Genomic DNA, 12,361 nt, shown 5'->3' on the forward strand with positions numbered 1-12,361 from the left:
ATTGAGCTGAAAGTACAACAAGTTCTCGAGAACAATATTGATAATCATCAAAGTATATGATCTGAATATCCTAGGAACCTTTGGATACAATTTCTCAAACAGTTGAATATCTCAAGAAAGAGTTTGAGATGAAAAATCTTGGAAAAAAAAGTTTTGTTTGGGATTACAGCTTGAGTACATTAACAATAAAATCCTTGTGCATCAAATAGTATATACAGAAAACGGTACTCAAGAGATTTAATATGGGCCAGTCTCACCCATTATCTAGTACAAGGGCGTGAGATCACTTGTTTTGGACACTGATCCATTCAGTCCAAAGGTGGACGATAAAGAAGTCCATTTTGTCCTGAGATGGACGATGCAGAAGTCTTGTTTTAGACACTGATCTGATTGGTCCATAAGAAGGACGATGAAGAAGCCTTTGATTTTGGTTTATTTTATACTAATCAGCCCAAATAGGGGTTATTTGATTTTGTTGATTTGTTTTCAGACATGTTATGTTTTACATATGGTGGTACACACATATCACAACAACAACATCCAAGATTTCGTGTGTGTGTATTTGAGGTCGATGACTCAATATGTTCGATCAGAGTGTGGCATGGCCGATGGTAAAGAAGAACCAACTATCATGTTCGAGGACGAAGCATATTCTGCCCAAGATCTTCATCACCCACAGATTGCAGAAAATTGGAGAGGTCCAAGGGACCTTCAGTAATGTCCAAATCAGGGGGAGTAATGTGTGTTGTACTCTTTTTTCTTTACCATGGTTTTGTCCCAATTGAGTTTTCCTGGTAAGATTTTAATGAGACAACATTAAAGCACATTACAAGCTCTAAATGGTTATGACATCCAAGGGAGAGTGTTATGAACCAGATCGTGAATGACTCATAACCAAGAGATTATGATTTGTAATCTTTCCATTTATTTATGACGGTGTAATCTCCTATATAAGGAACCTCTATGTTATGAATAAAGATAGATTTTTCCATTACTTTTATAACAAATATAGCTTTTTATATATAATTTTTTTTGTAATTTTTTTATTAATCTTTAATACTGCAAAAGATTATAATAATAAAATATTATTTTTACATTGTGGAAAGAGATACAAATGAATATATGATAGTGATATATCATTTAACTCATTATTCACTGTTTAAACCCGAAAAGTAATTTTGTTTTGTTACTTTTAATCCATAAATGGATAATAAACCAAATGATTATTAAAAAATATAATTAAACTAAGTGCGGATTTATAACTTTATATTTTATTAATAATTAAATTTGATTTCTAAATTATCAATATCTAATGAATTTACATAATTTTTGTGTTTGTGGAAATACAATGTTAACCTACTTTGTTTAAAATTAAAATCACACATTTGAAAGTGTTATTGTAACTATCATAATTTACATAGTATAAGAATGAAAGGTTAAACTCAATGGAATAACAGTTCATTAGAGCTTAATGGAGAAAATAACATTATATTCATGTTTTACTGATAAATTTTATTAGATAAATTTTCAAATATGGTAAATTTCTTCACTCGACGATGTAATTCATGAGGAAAAAACAAATTCTACTTTATTAATCGCAATTTATTAATTAGATTTTAGTAATTTTTTAAAAAATAATAATTATGTTTTGATTATGTAATAATTATTGTTGTGTTTTTCTTTCAATTTTCATGTGAATATTTTTAAGATTGAGCTTGGTAACCACAGAAACAATATCCATGATATTACTTTCGTTTTTATTTCCATTGGTCGGATTTTGATGAAATGTCAAAAATAATATCGTAAATGGATTTTCTTTTTTTCATTCTTATAAATATTTGTTAGTTTTCTGTAGTTTTATATTTTGGATTAGATCATGTAAATTTTTATATAAACTATTATTTGTTAATTATTTTTCACCAAATTCAAGTTATTCAATGTAATTTTTACAAAAAATATATTGTTTTATTTATTATATCTTATTAATTTTCAAATTGATTTTTATAAGATATTTGTTTTGATTATTTACTAAAGCTTTACATTCTTTCGCCTAGATACTCTTCATGCAGCTAAAAACCTTATATTATTCCTACAATATTTTTGTGCAAGAGAACAAACCAATCATTTACAAAGATTGAAGGAGAAAGTGAAGACATGGAGGATGTTCCACGTCTCTTTGATCTTATTAAAGATAAGGATGGAGGATGAAACTTCCATTCTAAGCAGCCTTGGGAAACTAACATTCTTCATTCTTGTTAGCTTAGGTTCCATGGCTTTTGAGTTTGTTATTTCTACTTTATTCTCAGACTCTAAGCCATACCTCCTTATCAATCAAACTCCCTCACTTTTATCAAACCCGGATTAAGCTTCTTCAACTCAATGTTTTTCTTATCCATTACCCTTTTGTTCAAAACTTTGGTTACGTTCTCTCCTCCTAACTCGGTCTTCTCTATATGATTTTTTTATATTTAACTGCATTTCTTTGCTCGTAAGCATTTCGCATCAGCAATGTTCTGTATACTCTAATCTTGGTAGCTTAGATTTTCTGCTCCAACTGCAGATTGCGGCTTATCTCTTGCCTCACAAGTTTCTTTTTTCTTCCAGAGTTTCCACTTCCCATGATGATGTCTCTTTTGTTTTTTTCTCGATCTATCTAACACGTTTCTCTAAGTATTTAGAGTTCTGTAGCTCTGACAGAGTCTCAACCACCACAACTTTCTTATGTATAGAACCGCCACATTGCCAATGTGGTCGTGTGTAGAATCTAACTTCAACCTCTCCCAAGTTCTCAGTCCAGGAGCAAATAAAAATGCTAGGCCATGTTCGTTTATTAAACGCAGCGACTTAGATGAGCGGCTGAAAGGTCTTCTTCATTGGTCGTTCCGGTGAAACACAAGAAAACGTGGTGATCAAACAATAAAAGAGATCCAAGAGTATCTGTGATGCTAAATAAAACAGCGACTCCATTTGTCTTTTTTTTTCTCTCCCCAGCGACATGTTTCTCTCTCATCAGCTACTAAAAACACCAGTTTCCTTTCTTTCTCTTACATGTCTTTCGTTAAATGTTGTACCGCTGGTTATTGTCGCAATGTTAACTAAACGAACAGCGTCTGAGCACTGTGGGGCACCAAATAAAGTCTATCACTGGTCATAGGCTGCGAGGGAACTCATTCTATTTGGTACCAATAGGTTATTTGTGCAGCAGGAGCAGTCATGAACCCTCGTTGCAATTCTGTTGGATATAAAGAGAACATAATATGTTAGCTTTTCTAGTTATTTGTTTGACAGTAAAGGGATATTAATCGTAAGTGCAAGACAGAACATATAAGTTTGTGATGGCTTGATACCTTCCATGAAAGAGAACATCAAACCAGCATGCAAGACCATGCACTCGGGTACACACGAACACTGTAAATTTCAACGGAACATAAATGTCGAAAATTGTGCTTTCCACGACAATAAATTGACAGGTAAATAAGTTTAGACTATGTCATTCACCAAACAGAGAATAGTGCACACTGGGATTTCTTTTATGTGAAAGGGCATGGATAAAAGATTCTGTGATGTTAACGAAACACCATTGAACCAAATTTCATGTATAAAGAAGCTATACACCCATCTAAGTGAAATTTGACTTCCACCTGCCAAAGCACACACACAAAATTACTCTTAACTCTGCTTAACCAATGAATCAATTAACCCCAATAACTTATTCTTCTTTGTTTTGTTAAAAAAGTGAGAAGCTTAGTCAAATCATAATCGCATGGCATAAAAAATCGATACCGCAAGGCTTGCGGCGCAATCTCCACGTACTCGCGGTCTGACAGAAATTGATATAATCAAATAAAAATCTGTGATTCTGAGATGCTCCAACGCGAAGAACCCCTACAAAGTTAGTGGAGTCATTGTTTTTTTTTTATGAAGTATTCTTTGATGAGGGGCAATGGTGTGAGTTCGCTGTTGTTGGGTGAATGGTTTTATAGTCATGCTTTTTAGAGGGAAATAAACAGTCTCTTCATATAAAAATGTAATATTACTAGTATAGATTTGGAAATAATAAAAATGTAAAACTATACATTATTTCAGATATTATGTTTAATGTAATATTACCATTTTTATATTGTATATTTATTTATTCTATTTTTTTGTTTTTTCTGATAATGTATATTTACTTATTTTAATTTCTTGTTAATTTTTTTGTTAAATATGAAACGGTAATTTTACATTATGGAGATAGTTTGTTTTTTGGCTTATTCTCGTCAAATTCAATATAAGTAGGGATTTGGAAATAATAAAAATATAAATGTATACCTTTTTATATATGAAATGGTAATATTACATTATGGAAGGTTTGAACCGTAAGAAATAGAGATTGCTTATTTTTGGCTTATACGAGTCAAAATTATTATTTTCGGTCACACGATTTAATGAGCCATGTGACTTCTTTTGGAAAAAATATTTGTATCCTAACATGGACACTCCTCTTTGTAAAATTAAATATAAAAAATGTAATATTATTATTTTTTTATATTGTATATTTTTTTATTCTAATTTTTGATTTTATTTATTTAACTTAATATTATCATTTCTTATATTTTATATTTTTTTACTTTTATTTTCAATTTTATTTCTTTAACCTTTTTGTAAAACTAAATGTAAAATATGTAATATTGTATATTTTTTTATATTGTATATTTTCATATTCTAATTTTCGAATTTATTTATTTAATTTTTATATGAAATGTTAATATTACATTACAGACAGTTACGAAAAAAAAAATAATGACACGTCTCATCTTTCGGAAAAGGTTTATTTTACTGATGTGAGCCTCAAAATGTCTCTTTTATTAGTATAGATAGATTCTTTAACCTTTTTGTAAAACTAAATGTAAAATATGTAATATTGTATATTTTCTTGTATTGTATATTTTCATATTCTAATTTCCGAATTTATCTATTTATTTTTTAAATGAAATGTTAATATTACATTGTAGACAGTTACAAAAAAAATATAATAATGACAAGTGTCATTTTTCAAGAGAAGTTTTGTTGCTGATGTGGACACCTTATGGAGTCTCAAAATATCACTTTTATTAGTATAGATTGTAGATTACTTTTTAATGTAGTATTTCCATTTTTTAAAATTGTGTACTTACTTATTATTATTTTTCATATATTATATATTTAAATATTTAAATATTTAAATTTAAATTTATTAATATTTAATTTTTTACATTTTAAGATAAATGTTTAATGTAGTATTTCTATTTTTTAAATTGTGTACTTACTTATTATTATTTTTTCGTATATTATATATTTACAAATTTAAATTTACATTTACTTATATTTCGTATATTATATATTTATATATTTAAATTTATATTGACTTATATTTCGTATATTGTATATTTATATATTTAAATGGTAATAATGTGATTTAATGTAATAATAGTAATAATGATGCCACATGGCTTCTTTTCGAATAATAATTTTATGCTGATGTGAACGCTCTATGGAGCCTCAAAATGTCGCTTTTATTAGTATAGACTAGGGCTGGCCCGCCCTATGGGGGGAAGTTATAATAAAAGTTAGTTTATATTAACTTATGAAGTATCAAAAAATTATTATAGATAAAAAATATTATAAGCAAACAAGTAATGAAAAGATTATGAGATCATAATAATAAATATTTCTGTTTTGAATTATAACGACAGCAACCTTCACTATTTTTCGATATATAGCATTATATTTTTAATATTTATTTTAATTTCAAATGTTTAGTTTTATAATATATAGTAATCATTATTTATTATTATATAAATGTGCACATTACTATATATATATATGTCGAAGAAAATGACATAGAAGAATTATTGTCAAAGAAGAGTTAATTTTATGAACATAAATCCGCTAATATGTTTCACCCTATAAATATTTGAATTGTGTAATAAATTTTCTACTATAAAATAACATTAAAACTCATGTAACACAACTAATGTACACAATTATTTTTTACATATGTGAATAATTTGAAATCATATATCTCAAACCAATCAGTTTCTTTCTAAAAGTATTCCCTTAAAAACGACAACATGTAAAGTTGCTTCAGGTGTTACTCCCTACTTATATATAAACACGATGAACTTCACTTTTATATGAAAAATTAAACTGAATTTCATTAGAAAATAAGATAATTTACTTTCTCATCTCATAAAAGCACGATATAATCGTAACATTTTGGTATGCTCTTAAATACTTTGAGTTCTTATACTTGATTTAGTAAATAATGTTTAAAATACTTTAAATTTTAGGAAACAATTTTTCACTTTCTCTTTTCAAATCATTGGCAAACTATATTATGTAATTGTTAGGGAAAAAATATCAAACTATTTTGCAGAGATTATGTATTTTCACTATATTATGTAATTTGTTTGAATTGAAAATTAAATACTGATGAGAGAAAATGATGGCTAAATGTCTTAGTAGATTTGATCTTAGTAGTAAAAAAAATAAAAATTAATGTTAAATTTAGTTTTAAAAGGTTTTGTAAACTTTGTTTTAAAAGGTTTTTGTAAACTTTGTTTTAAAAGGTTTTCTAAGTTTGTTTTTTAGCGAAAAAAGTTTTCTCTAAGTTTCTAGGGTTGTGTTGATCTTTCTTTTTGGAAACTGTTTCCTGTATGCGTATGTTGGAGTTGTTATTTGAAAAGGTAAAATCATTTGTTTCACAGTGGAATGTTGGTCGGAAGCAATCTATCTCAGTGTTTATATAGATTTACATATTTGATAGATATTTACAATTGCTGGGACTCATTTATGTTTATACATAAATTTTTTAGTTAAAGTTGTTTTCTTCGTGTTAAAAAAAGAACTGTTTTCTTCAAAAAAGAGTTTTAGCGAAAACATATTTTCATTGATGAAGATCAAAACCAATTCAAGTGATGAGAGTAATATATATATATTAGTAAACATAATTTCTTCAAGCAAGTTCCTGACATTCATAATCATATGAGATTTCTAAATTCATTTAAGTTAATAAAAGGTAAAAATAGTGGAGAACATACTACACATATATATTCCATTACTTATTTCCTTTGAGTGTGTTGTCGTCTATATTTTGACCATAATGTTTTAAAATTTCTCTAGACTTGCTATACCAACATTTACTGGTTAATGACAAAAAAAAACTGAAATGTCAGCATTTAATCTTTTTATTAGTACGAAACTGTAGAAAGGACATCGACTTTCATCAAATACTTTCTCTAAAGAAATCATATCACTTGATCAGTTTTATTCTTCAATCAGCTTCTCCTTATATCAGTGGGTGCATCATATCACTTGATCAGTTTTATTCTTTAATCAGCTTCTCCTTATACCAGTGGGTGCTTCCAAGCTAGCCGACAACGTCTGAGTCAACGGCTGCATGGAATAAGATCCAACACATTCACCAAGGTAGGTTATGTACCGAGAATTTTTACTAATCGGAGTAAGCGTAGATGAATTTATAAGATTTCAGTGTATCTACTTTGATGCCTTACCCTCTGCTCTCCAAGGAAATTTCAAGCAAAATTGCTCAGAAATACATGGACTTGATCACTGCTTATTACCAACAACTTAGGGTACGTAGTAGTAAAACTATTCGAGTACTTGCTTTTATTTTTACCCATATGTCACTGTTTTTCTACCCAATCTGTGTGATCTTGGCAGGAGATGAAGATATCTCGAGAGGGATTCTCGAAGAAGCTGAGGATGGTTGTTGGAGATGATCATCTTCTGAAAACCGCCATTACAGCTCCTCAACGCTTACCACACACTGCTATGAAAATGGAACCAGTCACAGGTGACTGTTAAAGATGGGGATAGAAAAAATGTGTAGACTTCTTTCTGTTGTCTGACTTTATAATAAGATTAAGATAAAATGAACTTGTTTCCGTTTAGTGTACTCTTTGTGGAACTAATCTCCATTTTCTTGATATTTTCTCAATTTGATTTTTTTTTTATTGATCTACAGCTTCCGTTCTTTGTTATACATCAGACCTGACTTTACTCAAAGAGTCAAAACTTAAATCATCAAATATACGTCTTGTACAGAAATTATCAATGACATGAAAGTGATAACTCTTTATAACGCTTGTTGCTGGGTTTTATAGAAAAGAGAACAAAAGAGCATTGTTTTAAGAATACATATGAGAAGCTTGGATGAGCTCCGGTGTCAGACGACGGATCCCATCCCCACGGTTTTATATTGGGCCAATCGCCACGGCAACCTAGCCTTGTGTACGGACTCTTCTTACCTTCAAAAACAAACAACCAGTTACTATTTCATGTTTTCAAAAGAGAAACAGGGACAGAGTTTTCGACAGTCTCTCTGATACCATTAACAATACTCTTCTTCTGCTCCTTCCTTCTTTTCTTCTTTGTCAGCGACAAAGCAACTGCAATAACAACACCAGCCAAAACAATACCTTTAGGATCTATTCACTTCCTGAAAGCAAAAAGATGTAAAGAGAAGATCAGCACTTAGCTACATAACGAAGAGACAGAAGAGTACATGAAACACAACATTAAAGATGGAGAAGTTAAGGACATAAAACGAATAAAATTTAGGCAAAAGTGATCTTTAAAAAGAAGAATATCGGGTCTGAGACTAACCATATCCGCGAGTATATGGATCTGGTTCATCATCCTTCGTTGAGTCCAAGATCAAACCCAAACCTATCTCTCCCTGCTCGTGATTCAATCACTTGATTTCCGGATCAGCCGGTGACAGAAAGTCTTTCCACCGCGTTTGACGTTTCTGTCAATCTCACCTCCACGGTTGAAAAACATAGGGCTGACTTCTATTCTGAAAAAGGATTGATGAATTAGCCATTTTAGAGGAATATAGACACAGCCTTACAGAGATCGAAGAAGAAAAAGACTTCGATTCATTGTGGAAGAAACACCAAACCCTAAAATAATTTGCGGCTGGTCTCGATGTCTATAAAACGCAGAGTTTAAGATAGCCCCTTACTGAAACGCTGAGTTTTGTTTACAGAAGACACGTGTCGCCTGGAGAGAAGCAGACTTTGTGACATGGAATCTGACAGTGTCTTTAGAACACAACTTTATAATAATAGACTAGGGGTTTTCCGGGCTACGCCCGAATTTTTTTCTATAATATTAGTTTAATTTTTATATTTATATTTTAAAAACGAACAAAAATGATATTTATATACAAAAACGGTTTAAGAATTCTAACTCCTATGGTTTGATTCTGCCCTACAATATGAGTTGCAAACCTACGAACTGCATTATTATTATTTTCGCATTTGCCTTACTTCTTCTTTTGTGTTTCATGACCTTTTTTTTTAGGTTCCATGACCTTTGTCTATTATGCTTCGATAGTATTGTATACAAACTCAATATTAAATTTTAATTTAGTTATACACATTCTAAGTTATTATCCAGACTACACATGTTTATATTAATAATTTGTTTCATATTTATAATAATTTTAAAATTATCAAAATAGAAGATCGTTTTTAAAATTGTAACCTTTTAATTAACTACCATTTTCTATTTTTGGATTTATATATACATAAATTATGTTTTAAATGTACTTTTCCTATGTAATACACATTATGTAAATATTTTTTTTTGTATATGTAATCTTATGATATAAGATTTTATAATCACATTTAATATGAGTAACATATACTAATTATTGAATAAAATTAAATTGCATCTTTTTCCCCCAAAAAATCACTGTTTAAATAAAATATGTTCTATAAATATTGAATAATTTGAACACAATATGTTTTTGTTACAGGATATTATTATTAGCATATTGTTTACAGCATAACCAAAGTTTTATCATAATAAAGGAAAACAGTGACCTTGTACGCTTCTGAATCTCTGTACCGATGAGCAGTGTCATAAGGACAAAGCCTTGTGGTTTGAGAAACTGGTAGACATGCCCTCGCTTACTGTTCAATCTCTGCCACAAAAGTAGAAGAAAACCTGAGCAGTAAGAAAAATCACTACAAGAAAACACAGTTTTAGCAAGGAAATTTAACGAGGAAAACTAATCCTCGTGAAATTACGTTGACTTAACGATGAAATTGCGAGGAAATAAAGTTTCCTCGTAACGGCCTTGTAAAATACCGAGTAAAGCGATTTCTCGTAAAATCGTCGTAAGTTGACGTGGTTATTTCGAGAAAAATGTGTTTCGTCGCAAATTCGTCGTAAGATTAGCATGATTTTTACGAGGAAATAACTTACGAGGAAAGAACGAGAAATCCACCAACTTAACACGTTTTTTTGCAACCAACCTAATATTTCGTCGTAAATTCCTAGCAAAATTCAACTACCAGATTCCAAAATTTTCTATAAATATGGAGGTTTGAACATAATTTTAAGCACACCAACAAGAAAAAAAAACGTGAAAAAATGTCCGGCTTGGGAAATATTTTCGAGTTGCGGGGGTGGATGTATATGCATAGAGATGCTAACGGGAGAGTGACGAAAGAATATCTTGCTGGGTTGGAGCGTTTTATGCATCAAGCAGATTCTACACCGCTCGCCCCAGAAAGCGGTAAAATATTCTGTCCTTGTAGGAAATGTAACAATTCAAAGTTGGCAAATCGTGAAAATGTTTGGAAGCATTTAGTAAATAGAGGTTTCACGCCAAATTATTATATCTGGTTTCAACATGGAGAAGGTTATAGTTATGATCAGAATGAAGCTAGTAGTAGTAATAGCAACTTTCAAGAAGAACCGGTTGATCATCAATTGCATAATGCACATAGTTACCATCAGGAGGATCAGCCGATGGTAGATTATGATAGGATTCATGATATGGTAACTGATGCATTCGTAGCTCATGATGATGAAGATGAAGAACCTAACATAGATTCAAAAAAGTTTTATGAAATGTTAGATGCGGCAAATCAACCACTTTACAGTGGTTGTAGAGAAGGTCTCTCTAAATTGTCATTGGCTGCTAGAATGATGAATATTAAAACTGATCACAATCTACCTGAAAGTTGCATGAACGAATGGGCAGATTTATTTAAAGAGTATTTGCCGGAAGACAATGAGTCTGCTGATTCTTATTATGAGATTCAGAAACTGGTTTATAGTCTTGGGTTGCCTTCGGAGATGATAGATGTTTGCATCGACAACTGCATGATCTACTGGGGAGATGATGAGAAGTTGGAAGAATGTCGATTCTGCAAGAAACCACGATTCAAGCCGCAAGGAAGGGGACGTAATAGGGTACCGTACCAAAGGATGTGGTACCTACCAATTACAGATAGATTGAAAAGATTGTACCAATCGGAGCAGACTGCTGGAAAGATGAGGTGGCATGCCGAGCATACTCAGACGGATGGTGAGATGACTCATCCATCAGATGCAAGAGCCTGGAAAAATTTTAACAAAGTACATCCGAATTTCGCTAGCAATAGCCGGAATGTGTACCTCGGATTATGCACAGATGGATTTAGTCCATTTGGAATGTCAGGGAGACAATATTCATTGTGGCCTGTCTTTCTTACGCCATACAACCTGCCACCGGAGATGTGCATGCAACGGGAGTTTTTATTCTTGACCATATTAATACCCGGTCCGAAGCATCCAAAAAGGTCACTTGATGTTTTCCTACAACCACTGATAAAAGAGTTGAAAGATTTGTGGTCAACAGGGGTGAGGACGTATGACTGCTCAACGAAGAAGAATTTTACGATGCGAGCTATGCTTTTGTGGACCATAAGTGACTTTCCTGCCTATGGGATGTTGTCTGGATGGACTACACATGGGAGATTAGCTTGTCCATATTGTAATGGAACGACAGATGCATTTCAACTGAAGAATGGTAGAAAGACAAGTTGGTTCGATTGTCACCGTCGATTTCTTCCAGTTGGCCATCCGTACCGAAGAAACAAGAATTTGTTTAGGCACAAAAAGGTTGTGAGAGACACTCCTCCTCCATATCTAACTGGAGAACAAATTGAAGCGCAAATCGACTACTACGGAGCTAACGAAACAGTTCGCTGGGGTGGTAATTGGCATGTCCCTCGTAATATGCCTGATTCTTACGGTGTTCATCACAACTGGCACAAGAAGAGTATATTTTGGGAGTTACCATATTGGAAGGATCTCCTTCTGCGCCACAACCTTGATGTGATGCATATAGAGAAGAATTTCTTTGAGAACATCATGAATACAATATTGAATGTCCCAGGGAAGACAAAAGACAACATAAAATCGAGGTTGGACTTGCCGGATATTTGCTCAAGAAGCGAGTTACATATTAAAAGCAATGGGCAAGTTCCCGTTCCGATATTCAAATTGTCTTCAGAAAAAAATCGGTGTTGTTCAA

At 31.6% G+C, this 12,361-nt stretch overlaps 1 long non-coding RNA gene across 1 annotated transcript; it reads right to left on the reverse strand.

Annotated features, from left to right (window-relative positions):
- Nucleotides 1-8,248: 8,248 nt before the first annotated feature.
- On the reverse strand, nucleotides 8,249-9,076 carry LOC106301087. The gene is made up of 3 exons (XR_001262157.1): nucleotides 8,650-9,076; nucleotides 8,373-8,482; nucleotides 8,249-8,291 (listed from the first exon to the last, which is right to left on the reverse strand). It is a non-coding gene; the product is annotated as an uncharacterized LOC106301087 (long non-coding RNA).
- Nucleotides 9,077-12,361: the final 3,285 nt, after the last annotated feature.

Source organism: Brassica oleracea, chromosome C1 (assembly GCF_000695525.1).
Source record: "Brassica oleracea var. oleracea cultivar TO1000 chromosome C1, BOL, whole genome shotgun sequence".
Classification (NCBI taxonomy): Eukaryota; Viridiplantae; Streptophyta; class Magnoliopsida; order Brassicales; family Brassicaceae; genus Brassica; species Brassica oleracea.